Below are 21,554 nucleotides of genomic sequence, written 5' to 3'. Positions count from 1 at the left end.
TCCATTCAGCACACACACACCGGGTCCGAGCCATCATGTGGTTGACATATCCCACAAGGACACTGATAACACCATACAGCCAAAACAAGCACTGCTGATGGACACTATCCCGGCTGAGCCCTGCCCACAGAGCTCCTTACAGACAGACTGTAATATATCAAAACAGCTACAAGATTCACCACCCAATGACGACTTTATGGAAAACAGCCAGGGAAGCCAGGACAACATATCACAGCCATCGGAAACACCACAGACACAGCCCATCTCACCAGACACATTATCCCTCTCTCCAGCATCTCAACTTCTGTGCTTCTCACAGAAAATGGAGGAATTGGTGTATGCTGGGACTAAACTCTCTCACTCATTCGCTGCTAGCCCTCAGATATCAACAAAAAAACGGCGGCCCCCCAACCACCAAAGCCTGTGGGCCCTGTTCCTATGAGAGCTCTCCGGCTGCTGCCACAACGCCAGGGGAAAAACCCTCTATCTGCTGAAGGTGAACCAAAAACAACACATAGCAGCACCCATAGAAAGTCTAAGGCCACCTCAAGCCGAAGGGTAAACTCATCTAATCTGCGGCCTATTATGTATCAAACTAAGATTGATGTAAAGACACAAAGCACTGCCATCAAGTTAGCACTTTGAAACATTCGCTCACTAAAAAATAAATCATTTCTAATCAATGACTTTATAACAATCTGGATTTTAGGTTTCTAAATGAAACATGGCTAGAAGACAGCTGCAGTGCAACAGTCCTAAATGAAGCAGCCCCTCCTAACTTCACTTACATGAGTGTCTGCAGGACTGTTAGGAGAGGTGGAGGTGTAGCTGCTCTATTTAAAGATGTCTATCAATGCAAGCAAGTGTCATTTGGTCAGTACTTGTCTTTTGAATATCTAGGGATTGTGCTGAAAGGTGCTCCACGGATTCTGTTTATTATTATTTACAGGCCTCCAAAATACTCTCCAGCCTTTGTTGAAGAGGTCACAGAAATGTTATCAATGATTTCTTCAGAGTTGGACTGTTTTGCAATTGCAGGGGATTTAAATATTCACATAGATAATGCAGAAAACAAAACTACAAAAAAAAAATGATAACAGTTCTAAACACTTTTGACCTGATTCAGCATGTGCATGGACCCACACACAAAGGTGGACACACTCTAGACTTAATCATCAGTAAGGGTCTAAACATTTCATCCGTTGTTACTAAGGACGTAGCACTATCTGATCATTTCTGTATTTTCTTTGATATATTGATATCTGTCAGGAGAAAGCAGGCTGGATTCAGATGCGGGTAAACTCAAGGCTTTATTCAAAACAGAGGAGTCAGAGAAGAAGAGTCACGGTTCACAAGTTTCACTCGCAGTGACAGGATGAGTAGCAGATGAGTCACGTTTCACAGGTTTCACTCGCAGTGACAGGATGAGTAGCAGATGAGTCACGTTTCACAGAAGTACGTATAACCGCCGAACCAGAGTGAGAACAGCTGGAAGCTACTAGGAGCTCTAGGCTTGTAAGAACAAGGGCAGAGGAATCAGCTAAACACACTGGAGCCTGAGGACAAGACACGACAAGGTGAGTAAAAAGAGCTGCTAGATGATCGGAGCTATTGGTACGAATAACAACAGTCTGACAATAGACAGAGAATCACAGGGAATAATAAAGGAGAAAAAATTAGAAGGACATAGAGAACAGGTGGCGAGCAATTAAGGTTAACAACGGGGGAAACAAGGGAGGCGGGGAAAACACAAACAGGCAGACGCGTTGAGCTGTCAAACCATCCCAACACAAACACACCCACACACACACACCAAAAAGACAGGTGATTAGCCCCGAGACCCGACAGTACCCCCCCTCCCAGGAGCGTCACCTGGCGCTCTAGCAAGGGGCCTACCTCGATGTCGCCGGAAGTCCTCAATCAACGAGCGGTCCAGAATGTCCCGGGACGGCACCCAACACCTCTCCTCTGGACCATACCCCTCCCAGTCCACAAGATACTGAAACCCCCTGCCGCGGCGACGCTCATCGAGTAATCTCTTAACCGTATAGGTAGGAGATCCATCCACAAGACGAGGGGGTGGGGGGTGGGGCGACTGCAAGCAGGATTAAGGGGGGAAGAGAACACAGGCTTGACCCTGGAAACATGAAACACCGGGTGAACCCGACCAAGAGTAGGAGGGAGCTTGAGCCTGATCGCCACCGGACTAACCACCTTGGTGATGCGGAATGGCCCAATGAATCTGGGTGCCAGCTTACGAGAAGGCGCCCGGAGAGGCAGATCCTTGGTAGAGAGCCAAACCCGTTGACCACACACATAGGCAGGAGGGGAGGACCGGCGACGATCAGCTGCAGCCTTGGTTCTGCCAGAGGTTTGGACCAAAATCCTCCTGACTTTCTCCCAGGTGCGACGGCAGCGCTGGACGAAAGCCAGGGCGGATGGAACCGCTGCGTCGGGTTCCTGTGATGGGAACAGAGGTGGATTATAACCAACAGCACACTCAAAAGGGGACATACCTGACGCGGCCGCAGGAAGGGTGTTATGAGCATATTCTGTCCAGGAGAGCTGCTGACACCAAGAACTCGGATTGTTGGATGCTAGACAGCGGAGCATTCTTCCTAGATCCTGGTTGGCCCGCTCACACTGCCCATTGGTCTAAGGATGAAAACCAGAAGACAGACTTGCAGAGGCCCCAATCAGTCTACAAAATTCCCTCCAGAACTGGGAGACGAACTGGGGACCCCTATCTGAAACCACATCCACCGGTAACCCGTGGAGACGGAAGACGTGATCCACCACCAGTTGGGCGGTCTCCCGGGCGGAGGGCAGCTTGGGCAGGGGAATAAAATGAACCGCTTTGGAAAAGCGATCCACCACCGTGAGAGCTACAGTGTTTCCCTTCGACGGAGGAAGCCCAGAGACGAAATCAAGTGCAATGTGTGACCAAGGACGGGAAGGGATAGGGAGAGGATGCAGTTGACCATCAGGAGGGCGATTGACAGGCTTACTTTGGGCACATGTGGGGCAGGCCAACACAAACTGTCTAACATCTGCGGCCATAGTAGGCCACCAAAAACGCTGTCGGATGGCAGACAACGTTCTCCGAATACCTGGATAGCAGACTAACCTGGATGAGTGACCCCACTCAAGGACCTCAGAGCGCAGCGCAGCCGGCACTGGCAACCTGTCTGCCGGGCACTCTCCCGGCACCTGCACCTCTCGACCGGGCTCCTCAACTCGCTGCTCGATACCCCACGAAAGAGCCCCGACCACCACCCCCTCACCCCCCCCCCGGAGCACCGAACAGGCGAGAGAGGGCATCGGGCTTGGTGTTCTTAGATCCCGGTCGGTACGAGAGGGTGAAGTTGAATCTGGCAAAGAAGAGCGCCCAGCGGGCCTGATGCGAGCTCAGCCTCTTGGCCGAATGGATGTATTCCAGGTTCTTGTGATCCGTCCAGACCAAGAAGGGCTGCGCTGACCCCTCCAACCAATGACGCCACTCACCCAAGGCCAATCGTACCGCCAGCAGCTCTCTGTTGCCGATGTCATAGTTACGTTCTGCAGGGCTGAGACGACGAGAGAAGAACGCACAAGGATGAACCTTCCCATCATGGAGGGAAAGCTGAGAGAGAACTGCGCCAACCCCAACGTCCGAAGCATCAACCTCGACAATGAACTGGGCCTCCGGATCTGGAACCATCAGAACAGGTGCAGAGACAAAACGTGACTTTAAAATGTCAAAGGCTACCTGTGCCTCCCGGTTCCACCTGAAGGACACCTTAGTGGAGGTTAAGGCTGTCAGCGGTGCAGCGATCTGGCCAAAATTCCGGATGTATCGCCGGTAGAAGTTGGCAAAACCCAGGAAGCGCTGCAGAGCCTTCCGGGAGTCAGGGACCGCCCACTGGGCGACAGCTTCAATCTCAGCGGGATCAGGCTTGATCCCCTCCGTAGAAATAATGTGGCCAAGGAACGTAACTGACTCAGCATGGAATTCGCACTTCTCCGCCTTGACAAACAACTGGTTCTCTAGTAACCGCTGGAGAACCCGTCTGACATGCTGGGTGTGTAATTGGAGAGAAGAGGAGAAAATCAAAATATCATCCAAATACACAAAGACAAATTGATTAATCATGTCACCCAACACGCTGTTGACGAGTCGCTGGAAAACGGCTGGAGCATTTGTAAGACCAAACGGAAGAACCAAGTACTCGTAGTGTCCCGAAGGGGTGTTAAATGCCGTCTTCCACTCATCCCCCTCCCGAATGCGCACCAAGTGGTAGGCGTTGCGCAGGTCTAACTTGGTGAAGACCCGAGCTCCCTGCAATAATTCAAAAGCAGAAGACATTAAAGGTAGGGGATACCTGTTCTTGATAGTAATGTCATTCAAACCTCTGTAATCAATACAGGGGCGCAGGGAGCCGTCCTTCTTCTGAACAAAGAAAAAACCTGCACCAGCGGGAGAGGAGGAATGGCGGATGAGCCCAGCCTGAAGTGACACACGTATGTACTTGTCCATGGCCTCTCTCTCAGGACCTGAAAGGGAATATAAACGACCCTTAGGCGGAGAAGAGCCCGGGAGGAGATCAATGGCACAGTCGTAGGGGTGATGCGGAGGTAGCGAGGTGGCCCGGGCCTTACTGAAGACCGCCCGAAGATCATGGTACTCCGCCGGAACACCAGTCAGGTCAAAGGGATCCTCCTGAGGAACACAAGACACAGAGACAGGACGAGAAACAGCACCCAAACATGACACGTGACAAGACTGACTCCAGGCTAAAACAGAATTACCGACCCAATCAATGTGGGGATTGTGCTTGTGCAACCATGGGTGTCCAAGAACTAAAGGAGCCTTAGGGGAATCAATAATAAACAGTTCAATCCGCTCATGATGGCTGCCAGCAATCTGAAGATCTATCTTGGGAGTGACGTGGGTGATTGTGGTAAGGGGACGGCCAGCTAATGACCATGCTGATATGGGACTAACCAAAGGAAGAAGCGGTATTCTCCAACGTTGAGCAGAGGCAGCATCAAGGAAGTTCCCCTCAGCCCCTGAGTCCACAAGGGCGAGTCCAGTGTGTGAACGACTCTGGAAGGAGAGTTGGAACGGCAGCTGAGTGCGTGTTGCAGGAGAGCTTGAGCTGAGAACCATGCCCACCAGGACTCTCCACCTCACTGGTGGAGCCTGGCCCTTTAACGGGCACTGAAGGGCGAAGTGGCCTCCCTTGCCGCAGTATAGACACGCCCGACGACAGACGCTCCTGCTTCTGCCGTGGTGTAAGCCGTAGACGACCCAACTGCATGGGCTCCTCCTCCGAGGGCTGTCGGCTGGCTGAACTGGCTGAAGAGGACTCTAGGTGGCGCCACGGGGCGGGTGTTTGCCGTTGTTTGCGGCGCCGGCTGAGACGACCCTCAATACGGAGCGCGAGATTAATGAGTTGATCCAATTCCCGCGGGAGCTCTATGGCCGCGAGTTCATCAGAAATGGCGAAATCCAACCCCTCAAGAAAACGAGCGCGCAGCGCGCTCTCATTCCAGCCGCATGCCGCAGCTAAAGTCTGGAACTGGATGGCATAATCAGTGACGGAGCTCCTCCCCTGTGACAGTCATGATAACTGGGCCGCCGCCTCGTCCCCCTGAGCAGAGTAATCAAACAATTTGGCCATCTCTTGACTGAAATCCGCGAAGGAGGCACAACAGGAAGCCCGCGATCTCCATACGGCAATTCCCCATTCGCGGGCACGGCCCGAGAGAAGTGTAAGGACGTAAGCCACTCTGGTCTCCTCATTAGCGTAACGCCGGGGCTGCAGAGAAAACACCAGCGAGCATTGGGAGAGAAATGCTTGACAGGCGTTAGGATCGCCATCGTAGACCGGCGGGTTGTTTGCATGGGGTTCGGGCTCGTGGGACATACCGGTGTGAATAACGGACCCCCGGCTCGTTGCCTCTCGCTGAAGGTCGTCCACCCGTGTGAGGAGTTCGGATACTCGGGCACTAAGAACGTCCACATCCTGCGCGGTGGTGTTGAGCTGGATGGCATGCTGCCCTAACAAAACTCCCTGTTGAACGAGAGCCGAGCGAAGCGGATCAGATCCCGCTGAATCCATATTTGGTCAGACTGTTCTGTCAGGAGAAAGCAGGCTGGATTCAGATGCGGGTAAACTCAAGGCTTTATTCAAAACAGAGGAGTCAGAGAAGAAGAGTCACGGTTCACAGGTTTCACTCGCAGTGACAGGATGAGTAGCAGATGAGTCACGTTTCACAGGTTTCACTCGCAGTGACAGGATGAGTAGCAGATGAGTCACGTTTCACAGGTTTCACTCGCAGTGACAGGATGAGTAGCAGATGAGTCACGTTTCACAGAAGTACGTATAACCGCCGAACCGGAGGGATGAACAGCTGGAAGCTACTAGGATTTCTAGGCTTGTAAGAACAAGGGCAGAGGAATCAGCTAAACACACTGGAGCCTGAGGACAAGACATGACAAGGTGAGTACAAAGAGCTTCTAGATGATCGGAGCTATTGGTACGAATAACAACAGTCTGACAATAGACAGAGAAACACAGGGAATAATAAAGGGGAAAAATTAGAAGGACATAGAGAACAGGTGGCGAGCAATTAAGGTTAACAACGGGGAAACAAGGGAGGCGGGGAAAACACAAACAGGCAGACGCGGTGAGCTGTCAAACCATCCCAACACACACAAACCCACACACACACCAAAAAGACAGGTGATTAGCCCCGAGACCCAACAATATCTGCTACCACTGAATCTTGTCTCTGTCAGAAGGAGATGCATAAACAATAACACAAGTGTACTATTTTGGAAGCTATATCTTTAACACCAAGCATTTCTGCAGACTCTGTTGATATTCTCCTTGATTCCTTCAACTCAAAAGATAAGAATGTTATTGATGATATTGCGCCAATAGTAGTCAGTAAGAAAACAAACAAACAACAATCAGTTTGGAGAAGATCAACAGCAGTTCGGACTATGAAAAGACAATGCAGAAAAGCTGAGCAGATGTGGCAGAAAGAGGAAACTTGAAATTCACTTTAGCATCTATAAAGACAGCCTTCATGCTTTTAATGTGAAACTAGCCACAGAGAGAATTTCTTCTCAAACCTTATAAACAGTAACTTAAATAACACTCGTACTCTTTTTGCCGCTGTTGAGAGACTGACAAACCCCCTCAAGTCAGATTCCCAGTGAAATGCTATCAGACAGAAAATGCAATGAGTTTGCATCCTTCTTTTCTGAGAAGATCATCAATATCAGGAAGGCGATTAGCACATCCTCAAGTAATGCAGAGGTCAGACAGATTCGGCCACAATATCAAAAATATACTATGTCTACTTTTGAAACAATTGATAGCAAAATTCTGAAAGACATAGTGCAGCACCTAAAATCATCAACCTGCTGTCTTGACACACTTCCCACATCATTTTTCAAAAGTGTGCTTAACTGCTTAGAAGCAGATCTTTTAGACATAGTGAATGCCTCACTTCTTTCTGGGATGTTTCCAAACTCCCTAAAAACTGCAGTTGTTAAGCCCCTCCTGAAAAAGAGCAATCTTGATAACACCATTTTGAGCAATTTTAGACCAATATCTAATCTTCCTTTTATAGGCAAAAAAGGTAGTTTTTAATCAAATGAACAAATACTCAAACTCAAATGGATACCTGGACAATTTTCAATCTGGTTTTCGACCGCATCACAGCACAGAGACAGCATTCATTAAGATAATAAATGATATTCGCTTAAATATCGGTGAAATATCGGTGCTGGTATTGCTAGATCTCAGTGCTGCATTTGACACTGTCGATCATAAAATACTATTAGGAAAGACTGGAAAACTGGGTCGGGCTTTCTGGGATGGTCCTCAAATGGTTCAGGTCATACTTAGAAGGGAGAGGCTATTATGTGAGTCTAGGAGAGCATAAGTCTAAGTGGACGTCCATGACATGTGGAGTCCCACAAGGCTCAATTATTGCACCGCTCTTGTTTAGCCTGTATATGCTTCCACTAAGTCAAATAATAAGAAAGAACCAAATTGCCTATCACAGCTATGCTGATGATACCCAGATTTACCTAGCCTTATCTCCAAATGACTATAGCCCCATTGACTCCCTCTGCCAATGCATTGATGAAATTAATAGTTGGATGTGCCAGAACTTTCTTCAGTTAAACAAGGAAAAAACTGAAGTCATTGCATTTGGAAACAAAGATGAAGTTCTTAAGGTGAATGCATACCTTGACTCTAGGAGTCAAACAACTAAAAATCAAGTCAGGAATCTTGGTGTGATTCTGGAGACAGACCTTAGTTTCAGTAGTCATGTCAAAGCAGTAACTAAATCAGCATACTATCATTTAAAAAACGTTGCAATAATTGCACAGGCCTTCCCAAAAAGACCATTAGCCAGCTGCAGCTCATCCAGAACGCTGCGGCCAGGATACTGACTAAAACCAGAAAATCTAAGCATATCACACCAGTCCTCAGGTCCTTACACTATTTCCAGATACATTTAGGATTGATTTTAAAGTACTTTTACTCGTCTATAAGTCACTAAATGACCTAGGACCGAAATATATTGCAGATATGTTCACTGAATATAAACCTAACAGACCACTCAGATCACTAGGATTGAGTCAGTTAGAAATACCAAGGGTTCACACAAAACAAGGGGCGTCCGCCTTTAGTTACTATGCCGCCCGCAGTTGGAATCAGCTTCCAGAAGAGATCAGATGTGCTAAATCACTAGTCACAATTAAATGTAGACTCAAAACCCATCTGTTTAGCTGTACATTTATTGAATTTATTGAGCACTGTGCTATGTCCGAACTGATTGCACTATATTTTCACTGTTTTTAAAAAAAAATGTAAAATCATTTTCTAACTGTTTTTAAATTCATTTTAAGTAAATGTTTTAATCATTTTAAAAGTTTTAAAATTGCTTGTTTTATTTTTGTTATTATTTTTCTTCATGATTATTTTACTTTCTTTTATGTAAAGCACTTTGTATTACCATTGTGTATGAAATGTGCTATATAAATAAACTTGCCTTGCCTTACAGGGGGACATCAGGCAGATTTTCAACCCCCAAAGGGAAATGAGTAGATACTCAAGTATCACTCTAATCCTGCTGTGTGTTCCCTGCCATTTAAGTGAGATGTATCATAAAAGGCCTTATATGGCAAGGAGGAAGTCTTAGAGAAGACCTGTCAAGAATGGATTACAGGGCTTCCTGCCAAGGAGCTGTTTAGTGGAAAGTGAGCTGTACGGAACCAAACTTGGTCTTCTACTAGGACCTTCTAACAGTATTTCGTTGTTATATGAAATTGTAACATTTGTGTTCCAGGTTTAAAACAAGTTAAGCTTTTTCGACTGCTTTATTACCACAGAAAATACTTTTGACTTGTCACTTAGTTTCAAAAAACAATCAAATATTTAGTATACAGTGCAAGTCTATAGTGTAATTGATTTTGGAAATTTTAAAAGCCGAAATGTGCAAGTTGTGTTTTTGTTGAAGTGCTTATAGTAGTTTTTCATACGACTTTTTGTTTCTGAGACACAACATACCGACATTGGTTAAATCAGTGGTTCTCAACCAGGGCAGCTGGGCCCATGAGAGGGTCTCAAGATGAAATAAAATGATTTAAAATCCCAAATCCAAAGCCATAACCTCAAAACAACAACTAAATATTATAATTGACCTCCTCAACAAGTCTTTTTATTTTATTTTCATTTTTTGACATTTGATTTGATTAGATTTTTTGTTATGTTTTTGATAGAATCAGTTTTCCCCCTGGATATATGTAACCTGTGATATATTAAAATGTAATTTCTAGACCTGGAAAAGTCATGTAAATCAACAAATTTCTGGCATTTTAAATATTTATTTTTTTCTAGTTGTGCTAAACTCTAAAATATTTTACTGGGTAAAAATTGACAGTAAAATTCTCTTTTAAAAATCCAATCCAGTAAATCATGAACAAGTGGAGAAGTCATGGGGCTTTGAATATTGATGTGGACAATGGGGGTCTTGGAGTCAAAAAGCAGTGAGAAGCACTGGGTTAAATCAGAAAAGGTATGCACTGCACCTTTAAGAAAAACAATAATGGATTTTATTTTATTTTTCAGACTGGAGTGCAGCATAATGTGGTTATCTGAGAAAGACATGATGTAAAATCATCTGTCAAAACTGCAGACAGGCCCACACTATACATTTCATATATAAACAAATTTCCCATCAGGTCCTTTCCATGTTCTCACCGCGACACAACGAGCAACATGCATTCAGCTCCTGCATTATAAAACAGCATGAAATAACATTGTGTTTAAATGATGATTCTAAAAAACCTTATTAAATGAATGAAACTTTATTGGGACAATTAGACCTCCCTATACCTATACAGCTAACCACCTAATAACACTGTATTATTAATTAGATGTTTTATTTCCAATTTTCAAATATTTCCTTTTTTTAATGAAATTAAATGCCTTTCTGATCTGATATGTGGGAAAAGGAGTAGCCTAGAACAAGTTTGGTAAAGGGCAGCTTCGAACCCGTGTTAAAATCATTTATCACACGTCTATTACCCCCTGCGCTACTTATATTACAGATCAATGGGCATTACAGCCAGGCATTGGTGGGCGGAGTTAAAAAATAGTCTCTGCCAACAAATTATGTTATTTTTATATTATATTACTTCAATATTTGTATTATTCAGTATCTTTGAAATAATCTGCACTCTATATAAATAAAGGTGACGTCATTTGAGTTGATCGGAAATGTGCTGTAGAGATTAAAGAACCATTTATGTCCTACTGGTTGTTTTTAGATACACAGCAATAGTCTGTAGTGTACAGTAACGTGTGTATAAAAATATTTCATAATTACTATTTCCCACCTCCAGTTCACTAACGCGTTTGAAGATGAAACATTACATGGAGCGCGTTGCATTCTGGGAAACAGTATCACATGCAGTGTCTTCAGATGCATACATCAAATTTCACCAAATGTAGCAGGTAATCCAGGCATTCCATGCATACAGAACATTCTCTTACTATTCACAGTATACACGCAGCATCCTGCAATATAGTAGAAGTTGTGTGGTAATATGCCATTCCGATTACAGCTTCTGAACTGATTTCAGTGTAATTGAGTTACTGTATATTTATCAGATTTTGGTAAATATAGGTCATCTGGGTATTTGATGCATACAGAAAATTTGCACACTATTCACAGCAAACATACGGGATACTGCAGAAATAGTAAGAGTAGTATGATAGTATGGCATTTCGAACACAGCATATGTCTAGTGCCTTTATGAATGTTGTTGGCACGACTTTGTGAAAATTTAACTACAATATGGAATAGCATAGACGCAACATACTTGTTATACAGATCTCTCTGCTCTAGTGTTATATGTCTGTTTTTTTTTTTGATAGTGTTATAACGTTTCTGACAGATAATATCATGGTGTTTTTTTTTTTTTGTATTTGCCTTACCATTTGTGGTATCCTGTCAGCAATAACATGTCTGTGGGATCTTTCAGTTACTTTCAGTTACGGTTTAAGTTCTGGCAGTGTTGCTAGATATTGCTATGAAAACAAATAAAATGTAATCAATAAAAATAACTTTCCACCTAGTCACAAACTCTGTTTAGTCTGTTTTTTTTTTGGTGTTCAACATATTGTTTCAGAAATGCAAACAATTACATATTGATATTTAAACTTCATTTGGTCGGTTTTATGTTGTTAAAGTTAACAAAATAAAGAAAATAAATATGACTGTATGTAAAATGTAATTATTAAATTAGTTTTTAAATTATTATTTATTTCACATGGGTTTGAATCAGATTCAGTCAGATGGTAATTTTACACCCAGAAGGTGCATCTTACCCACTGACTCACCTCGGGGCAATACCTCGGGGCAATATATATATATATAGAACCATTTGTCATAGATACCTTCCGATTGTCATTTAAAATGATAGGAATACTTTCATCTGGATAGGAAAAATACTTTCATTGTACTTCTGCGTCATTTTCCCTTATCTTGAGGACCACATAAGTAAAAAAGTGGCTGATCTTACCCCACTCTCCCTAGACATTTAATTTAATATTTTACAGCATAAATCTATATTATATACTAATAAACAACTTATTTAGAACATTTATAAGCCAACTATTAATATGGTTTTTAATAAAATATGTGTTATAGATTACTAGTATCAAGACAAGTGATTATAATGGGAAACATACTTAATTACAAGAATTAAAGTGTGACAAACTGCTAAATATTCTATGTGATGATTTACCTTCTGGCTTGCTGGAGCTCATAGATATATATCTATGGCTGGAGCTTGTGTGCTTCTGTGCAAAAACACCGGAAGTAACTTACAGAGCGACCAGAAAAGACATCTCGACTCGATCATGCGCAATGTTTTTTTAAGTATTAAAATTTACATTAACTCGTATGATGTGAAGCCACTCTAAAGGTAAGAGAACATTTTAACGCATATATAAAGCCATAAACATTATAATTGATGTATGTAATTGTGTAATGTCGTTTAGTACGTACTTCAGGCATCGTGTTACTGTGAGATGTCCGTCAATAAAAGTATTGAGCCTGTAACATTAGCCCAGTCAATAAATCTACTTAATATATACATTATTTTTTAAAGTTAGTACAGATATTGCTGGTATCCTTGCCAATGATAAAAAAAAATATTATAATATCATGGTAAAGAAAAACATAAATTCTAGTTATAAGCTTCAAATGAAATAAAGTAGCAAATATTATAATAATCTGCAGACGAAAATATTCAATATATCTGATGAGTAGTACTTTTGAAATCCGGATATTATTTTGTTGAATTATCTATTTACAGACCGATAATTTTGTGCCTCTGGAATACATTAAGTTGAATATCAGAGATTTTTGTCTATTTGTTAATGAGGGATTTGTGGACACAATTTAAATATTGGCAACTAAATATTAAAATAGGCCTGTATATAAGTCACATAATAAATTTACCTTTTAATACAAGGTTGTTAAAATGCTTTACATTATTGGTAACTATTTTAAGGTGTCCTTTTTACATGGGTTTACCTAATTACTATTATAAAACCAATTAAGTATGCATAGTTACATTTGTAATCCTAATCCTAACCCCAAACTAAGTACACGTAGTTGATTAATATTCCTCAGTATTTAAATGTATGTTCATTTGACATTTTTCATACATTGACAAATGTATTTAGGCCCCATGCTTGAAATTTAGTAGTTTCTGTGGTAGATTTAATTGATTAGACATGATTTGAAAAGACACACATCTCTTTATATAAGGCCTAACAGCTGAAATTGTATATCAGAGTGAAACCCAAGCCACGAGGTCAAAGCCCAAACTGCACAATCAAGAGTATGCCTGATGGTCACTCTGGTTGAGCTCCACTTCTTAACGTGTGGAGATGGCTGTTCTTATGAAAGTTTCTCGCAAAACTTCACTCCACCAATCTGGACTTTATGGCAGAGTATGTAACGACTGGTGAAAGGAGTGGCAGGAAGCAAGTGCGAGTTAGTGGTTTTTAATAGAATGAATTACACAGTACATGAAGACAGGAACACAGGTGGTGATACTTGGCAGGGGATACACAGTCCGCGGGAGATTCTGGTGTGCAGAGGATCCGAAGTGCGGTGGTGAGTTGGCAGCAGGAGAGGGTGACACAGGAACTGCGGGGAAGCGAGCCGAGAAGGTAAGTGAAGAAACCAATGGTGAGATGAGTGGACGGGGTTCCGGGGAGACAAGACAATCCAACGAAGAAAACATCACAAGGAGAGCAGAACATGAGACGAGGAACTGAAACAACGCTCTGACAAACACAAGACGTTAGACAGGGCAATATATAGGGAGAAGTAATGAGTGACAGCTGCTGCTGATAACAATTAGCGGAGACGCCCACATGAAACAATCAGTGCTGACGCGAAACACACGAACTTCACCCACAACCGGTTTACCAACCGTGACAGTGACTACGTTTACATGCAGCCAATAAACCGTTCAAAACCGGGATATTATCAATAACCCGGTCGCACACGGCCATGTAAACACCGGCAAAAACCCGGATAAGCTCATATCCCATTTTACCCTGGGGTACCCCTTTTCTAACCCGAATATTTGGTCTTGTAAACGCGTTTCGGCATATCCCCATCAAAATGTGTGTTCTGCGCATGTTCTATTCGCAAGGAATCTTGGTCTTTTGAGTAGAGACGGTGCATAAAAAAACCCCGCGTGCAGTATAGAGGCACAGTAGTGTCAAGTGCTGCTGGTGGATCAGTACCAGCGCCAAAGCGCAAACAAAGACTATCGCTATCTGCCCCAAACTATTCATTATCCGCCTGCTGCTGCTGTTGTTGTTGTTGTCTTTGGATACAGGAAGAAGAATCGGAAATGACGCATATTGCGTCTTGTTGTCCGTACGTCCAGACGCTAACCGTGCATCGCCGTTTACATCGGGATTGGTGACTGATTACACATTCCATGCATACAGGAGTAACTCTCTCTGCTCACGCATGTAAACGGGTTATCCCGAATGTTTCAGAAACCCGAATAGTGACCTTAACCCGACCATAACCCGAATTTTAACAGCATGTAAACGTAGTCAGAGTAGCCAGATGAAAACTTCAGTAAAGACACATAAAGACACATAAAGCTCTTAAAGTACTCTCAGACTGTGAGAAACTCTGATGAACGTCGATTTCAAGTGTAATAACTGGAAAACCAGGCATAATGCCATCCCAGTGAAAACACACACACAAACAATTTGAAGCATTTCACTTTCTGAATGCACTGTGTATACAGGACTCTATACTAACATTTGCACTGATTGCACCTGTGCACCTAAAAGTTACAACAACACAAAAGTTAGGTGCACCCAAAATTTCGACCGCATTGTGTTTAACACAGCAGTTTTACAAGTTCACTTTTTTTTTATCGCTGTCCATATAGGCAATATTGAATTGTCGCCTAAACTATTAACTAACAATCTGGTCACTTTATAGATTTTTTTTTGAAGCACAATTCAACAAGAAAGGTAACTTACTGAAAAAGTGTTGGTGCTTAATGTGCTTCTCTGAGCTGAAATTTAAATTTAAAGGGTTAGTTCACCCAATAATCAAAATCATTAATAATTCACCCTCATGTCGTTCCAAACCCATGAGACCTCCGTTCATCTTCAGAACACAGTTTAAGATATTTTAGATTTAGTCAGAGAGCTCTGTCCCTCCATTGAAACCGTGTGCATGGTCTACTGTCCATGTCCAGAAAGGTAATAAAAACATAATCAGAGTAGTCCATGTGACATCAGAGGGTCAGTTAGAATTTGTTAAAGTATCAAAAATACATTTTGGTCAAAAAATAGCAAAAACCACGACTTTATTCAGCATTGTCTTCTCTTCCGGGTCTGTTGTGAGATTTCAAAACAAAGCAGTTTGTGATATCCGGTTCGCGGACGAATCACTCGATGTAACCGGATCTTTTTGAACCAGTTCACCAAATCGAACTGAATAGTTTGAAACGGTTCGTGTCTCCAATAAGCATTAATCCACAAATGACTTAAGCTGTTAACTTTTTTAATGTGGCTGACACTCCCTCTGAGTTAAAATAAACCAATATCCCGGAGTAATTCATTTACTTAAACAGTAAACAGACTGAACTGCTGTGAAGAGAGAACTGAAGATGAACACCGAGCCGAGCCAGATAATGAACGAAAGATTGACGTGGTACCGGGAAGATTAGGCAAATAGTCTGGTGACGTAGGTCTGTGCGCATTTCTCAATACAAAGTACACTGATTTTGGACTTGTGTCCTCTGTAGTTCAGACTTTGCGCATTCGACTCGGGAGTGTGATCCGCGACAATGCAAATCTGGTTATTCGGCAACCATCAGTGTACTTGATAACATCAGTCAGCTCGCCTTGGCTACTACACAATTTTCCTCATTGTATATTTACAATAAAATGAAATAGGATATCAAATACCACTGCCTCCTTTCGTTTTCATTTGAACATAATAATATATAAAGCCATCACAATGAAACAAAATATTATATCAATTTGCTTTTTTAATTATATTGTTATTATGTTTATTATGTTTAACCACTAAAGAGACATCAGAGCCAGCAGCACATATTAGAAGCACTAGCCGATTTGAGCCTGCTCTCGGCGGATACATGAGCTCTGAGCTCCCGCTGATCGTGTGGAGCTGACCGTCTCTGAAATCAGTGAAACAAATTTTTAAATAGGTGCTGTCTTTATAAATAAACCACAGATTTGAGTTTTAAACAACTACAGCCTCGCCTGAAATACTTTTAAAATTAAATTTCATGACATAATAATAGTAATATTTTGAACATTAGCTGAATAAATGGTGGTTGAAATCACAATGCTGCGTGAACTCAACCAATTAGTATTTTTAGCGCACAAGTCCTGCCCCCAAAAGTTCCGGAACTTTGAAAAAGTACTACCTCGCCAACAGGGACTTTCTGAGGGGCATTTTTTTACCCAGAACTTTCTTTTTTTTATTTAGCTCCTGGTTCCTTTGGTGGAAACACACAGGGTACCGGCCCAAACTCCCTAGTTCCTGGGTAAAGTTCCTGGGTAAAGTTCCTGTGGTGGAAACGCGGCTTTTCTCTGAGTTGGTTATACCCTGGTACCTTGGGCTCCACTCAACCAGTGTGTCTCTAGTAACAAACATTCAAGCATCACTCCCCTCATTGTTGTACGACTAAGGATGTCTGGCCGGGTCACCCTGAGGGGCTTCCTGGTCACCTCGACATCATCTTCTTGCTGATGCATCAAGCGGGAAGTATAGGTGCCATTTGCAAGAATCTTCTTGTATAATGCTGTCTCAGGCAGTTCTCCCTTCTCCTCTCCTCAGAGGATTGTATTTGAACTTGCCTTTCCCATTCAGTTTGGAAACTTCTGCGATGCTTATGAAGTTTTAAGTACACACGATAAGCTCTGTGGACTTTCTGAAATCTATATGGTTGTAAGTATGCACAATGAAAACTTTGCACACTATCTAAAATCCATGTAAGTGGTAAGTATGCACGCTAGCACTTTGCACACTTTTCTAAAATCCACATAAGTGGTAAGAGTGCATGCAAGACTCTGCGCACTTTTTGAAATCCTGTACGGTAAGGGTTACATGCTCAGCTTCATTCCCATTCTTTGAGTTGGTTAGACCTTGGTTCCTTTGTCTCCACTCAGCCAGTGTGTCTTTATTAATACACTTTAAGCATATCTCCCCTCAACATGAAGGGATATTTGGGCAGTTCTCGTAGAAGTTTAGCAGTGCTCCACTTTACCAAAGAGGCGCTACTCTATTCCTGAATTCTGAGATCTCTTCTAACGTGAGATTTATTTATCAGTTTTTTCCCCCAGAGTGCTCCAGCATTATTACCATAGATCGAGTTGATAACTCTCAAACATATTGTTTTGGGATGCACCATTCCATCTATGAGCTGCTCTTTCAGAGTACCACGAGAGCCCCCACTTTGAACAGTATCCACACTGTGGTAAGTTCATTGGGGCAACTCCCATGGAAATGGTAGAGTTGGTACTTAGTGCTCGCCATGGTTCTGGTCTGCACTCCCCTCAGCATGGTGGCATGGGTATACTGTTCCCCATAGCGACCCGTAGAGGACGCAGTTCAAAGTTCCCTTGAAAGGAAATGTCTCAGGTTACTTATGTAACCATGGTTGCCTGAGTAGGGAACGAGACACTGCATCCCCTTGGTTTCTTGCCATGCTTTGGACACAAGCTTCAGATAAAGAAGTGAATGACGTGTTCTCCCGGTGCCTATTTATACTACAGTCACACCGGTAGTGATGTCATAGGCTGTCAAAGTCAAAGTCAAAGTCACCTTTATTTATATAGCGCTTTAAACAAAATACATTGCGTCAAAGCAACTGAACAACATTCATTAGGAAAACAGTGTAAATAATGCAAAAATGATGGTTAAAGGCAGTTCATCATTGAATTCAGTGATGTCATCTCTGTTCAGTTAAATAGTGTCTGTGCATTTATTTGCAATCAAATCAACGATATCGCTGTAGATGAAGTGACCCCAACTAAGCAAGCCAGAGGCGACAGCGGCAAGGAACCGAAACTCCATCGGTGACAGAATGGAGAAAAAAACCTTGGGAGAAACCAGGCTCAGTTGGGGGGCCAGTTCTCCTCTGACCAGACGAAACCAGTAGTTCAATTCCAGGCTGCAGCAAAGTCAGATTGTGCAGAAGAATCATCTGTTTCCTGTGGTCTTGTCCTGCTGGTCCTCTGAGACAAGATCTTTACAGGGGATCTGTATCTGGGGCTCTAGATGTCCTGGTCTCCGCTGTCTTTCAGAGATGTAGAGGTCCTTTCTAGGTGCTGATCCAGCATCTGGTCTGGATACGTACTGGATCCGGGTGACTGCAGTGACCCTCTGATCTGGACACAGACTGGATCTGGTGGCCACGGTGACCTCGGAACAAGAGAGAAACAGACAAATATTAGCGTAAATGCCATTCTTCTAATGATGTAGCAAGTACATAGGGTGTTATGGGAAGTGTTTCCGGTTCCGGTTTGCCTAATTAATGCAGCCTAAAAATCCTTTAACGGATTTGGATAATAAAAGCATATTAGTATGTTATGTGTATGCCAGGTTAAAGAGATGGGTCTTTAATCTAGATTTAAACTGCAAGAGTGTGTCTGCCTCCCGAACAATGTTAGGTAGGTTATTCCAGAGTTTAGGCGCCAAATAGGAAAAGGATCTGCCGCCCGCAGTTGATTTTGATATTCTAGGTATTATCAAATTGCCTGAGTTTTGAGAACGTAGTGGACATAGAGGATTATAATGTAAAAGGAGCTCATTCAAATACTGAGGTGCTAAACCATTCAGGGCTTTATAAGTAATAAGCAATATTTTAAAATCTATACGATGCTTGATAGGAAGCCAGTGCAGTGTTGACAGGACCGGGCTAATATGGTCATACTTCCTGGTTCTAGTAAGAACTCTTGCTGCTGCATTTTGGACTTGCTGTAGTTTGTTTACTAAGCGTGCAGAACAACCACCCAATAAAGCATTACAATAATCTAACCTTGAGGTCATAAATGCATGGATTAACATTTCTGCATTTGACATTGAGAGCATAGGCCATAATTTAGATATATTTTTGAGATGGAAAAATGCAGTTTTACAAATGCTAGAAACGTGGCTTTCTAAGGAAAGATTGCGATGAAATATCACACCTAGGTTCCTAACTGATGACGAAGAATTGACAGAGCAACCATCAAGTCTTAGACAGTGTTCTAGGTTATTACAAGCGGAGTTTTTAGGTCCTATAATTAACACCTCTGTTTTTTCAGAATTTAGCAGTAAGAAATTACTCGTCGTCCAGTTTTTTATATCGCCTATGCAATCCATTAGTTTTTCAAATTGGTGTGTTTCACCGGGCTGCGAAGAAATATAGAGCTGAGTATCATCAGCATAACAGTGAAAGCTAACACCATGTTTCCTGATGATATCTCCCAAGGGTAACATATAAAGCGTGAAGAGTAGCGGCCCTAGTACTGAGCCTTGAGGTACTCCATACTGCACTTGTGATCGATAGGATACATCTTCATTCACTGCTACGAACTGATGGCGGTCATATAAGTATGATTTAAACCATGCTAATGCACTTCCACTGATGCCAACAAAGTGTTCAAGTCTATGCAAAAGAATGTTGTGGTCAATTGTGTCAAACGCAGCACTAAGATCCAATAAAACTAATAGAGAGATACACCCACGATCAGATGATAAGAGCAGATCATTTGTAACTCTAAGGAGAGCAGTCTCAGTACTATGATACGGTCTAAATCCTGACTGGAAATCCTCACATATACCATTTTTCTCTAAGAAGGAATATAATTGTGAGGATACCACCTTTTCTAGTATCTTGGACAGAAAAGGGAGATTCGAGATTGGTCTATAATTAAATAGGTCTTTGGGGTCAAGTTGTGGTTTTTTGATGAGAGGCTTCGCCCAAACAAAGTGTGTGTGTGTCATCAGGTGTCAAAAAACGCTGACATGGATGCACACACTGTTTAAACGCCTTGCTAGTGGATGCCATGATAACAATAATAGATCGCTCTTACCGTTTCGGTCGTTTCTCAGATGCACGCTTCAAACAAAATGGTCAATGAAGACAAGAAGATAAGTGACGGGTCCTACGGGCGCGTATTTATAGTCGCGCTGGTAGTGATATCAGAGGCTGTCGCCGGCCAACACGTTGGCGTTTTTCTAAGTATGTTTTAGACACGGGTCACGACGAGGTGTTCCCCATAGTGTCCCCTCAGAGGACGCAGTTCGAAGTTCCCTTGACAGGGAACTAATAGAGAGATACAGTACAATCACGATCAGATGATAAGAGCAGATCATTTGTACCTCTAAGTAGAGCAGTCTCAGTACTATGATACGGTCTAAATCCTGACTGGAAATCCTCACATATACCATTTTTCTCTAAGAAGGAATATAATTGTGAAGATACCACCTTTTCTAGTATCTTGGACAGAAAAGGGAGATTTGAGATTGGTCTATAATTAACTAGTTCTTTGGGGTCAAGTTGTGTTTTTTTTTATGAGAGGCTTAATAACAGCCAGTTTGAAGGTTTTGGGGACATATCCTAATGACAATGAGGAATTAATAATAGTCAGAAGAGGATCTATGACTTCTGGAAGCACCTCTTTTAGGAGCTTAGATGGTATAGGGTCTAACATACATGTTGTTGGTTTAGATGATTTAACAAGTTTATACAATTCTTCCTCTCCTATAGTAGAGAATGAGTGGAACTGTTCCTCAGGGGGTCTATAGTGCACTGTCTGATGTGATACTGTAGCTGACGGCTGAATGGTTGCAATTTTATCTCTAATAGTATCGATTTTAGAAGTAAAGTAGTTCATAAAGTCATTACTGCTGTGGTGTTGGGAAATGTCAACACTTGTTGAGGCTTTATTTTTCGTTAATTTAGCCATTGTATTGAATAAATACCTGGGGTTATGTTTGTTTTCTTCTAAAAGACAAGAAAAGTAATCGGATATAGCAGTTTTTAATGCTTTTCTGTAGGATATGTTACTTTCCCGCCAAGCAATACGAAATACCTCTAGTTTTGTTTTCCTCCAGCTGCGCTCCATTTTTCGGGCTGCTCTCTTTAGGGTGCGAGTATGCTCATTATACCATGGTGTCAAACTGTTTTCCTTAACCTTCCTTAAGCGTAAAAGAGCAACTTTATTTAAAGTGCTAGAAAAGAGAGAGTCCATAGTTTCTGTTACATTATCAAGTTGTTCTGAGGTTTTGGATGTGCTAAGGAATTTGGTTACATCAGGAAGATAACTTAAAAAGCAGTCTTTTGTGTTAGAAGTGATGGTTCTTCCATACTTGTAACAAGAAGTAGAATTTACAATTTTGGCTATATGAAGTTTGCACAGAACTAAATAATGATCTGAGATATTATCACTTGGCTGAATAAT

General features: G+C 42.4%; 1 protein-coding gene across 6 annotated transcripts in view; it reads left to right on the top strand.

The window, feature by feature from the left end:
- The window catches only part of LOC132127402 (ankyrin repeat domain-containing protein 55-like), a 105,368-nt gene that overhangs the window by 41,375 nt on the left and 42,439 nt on the right, over window positions 1–21,554 (top strand). For 3 of the 6 annotated variants that reach the window (XM_059539254.1, XM_059539253.1, XM_059539255.1), the window contains exon 1: window positions 12,403–12,502. The exons of the other annotated variants lie outside the window; for them this stretch is intronic. The gene's annotated coding sequence lies outside the window, so the exon portion shown is untranslated. Of the gene's footprint in view, window positions 1–12,402; window positions 12,503–21,554 lie in introns of those variants that run through there. 6 annotated transcript variants of the gene reach the window in all.

Source organism: Carassius carassius, chromosome 45 (genome assembly GCF_963082965.1).
Source record: "Carassius carassius chromosome 45, fCarCar2.1, whole genome shotgun sequence".
Classification (NCBI taxonomy): Eukaryota; Metazoa; Chordata; class Actinopteri; order Cypriniformes; family Cyprinidae; genus Carassius; species Carassius carassius.
This window is presented reverse-complemented; position numbering and strand designations above follow the sequence as displayed.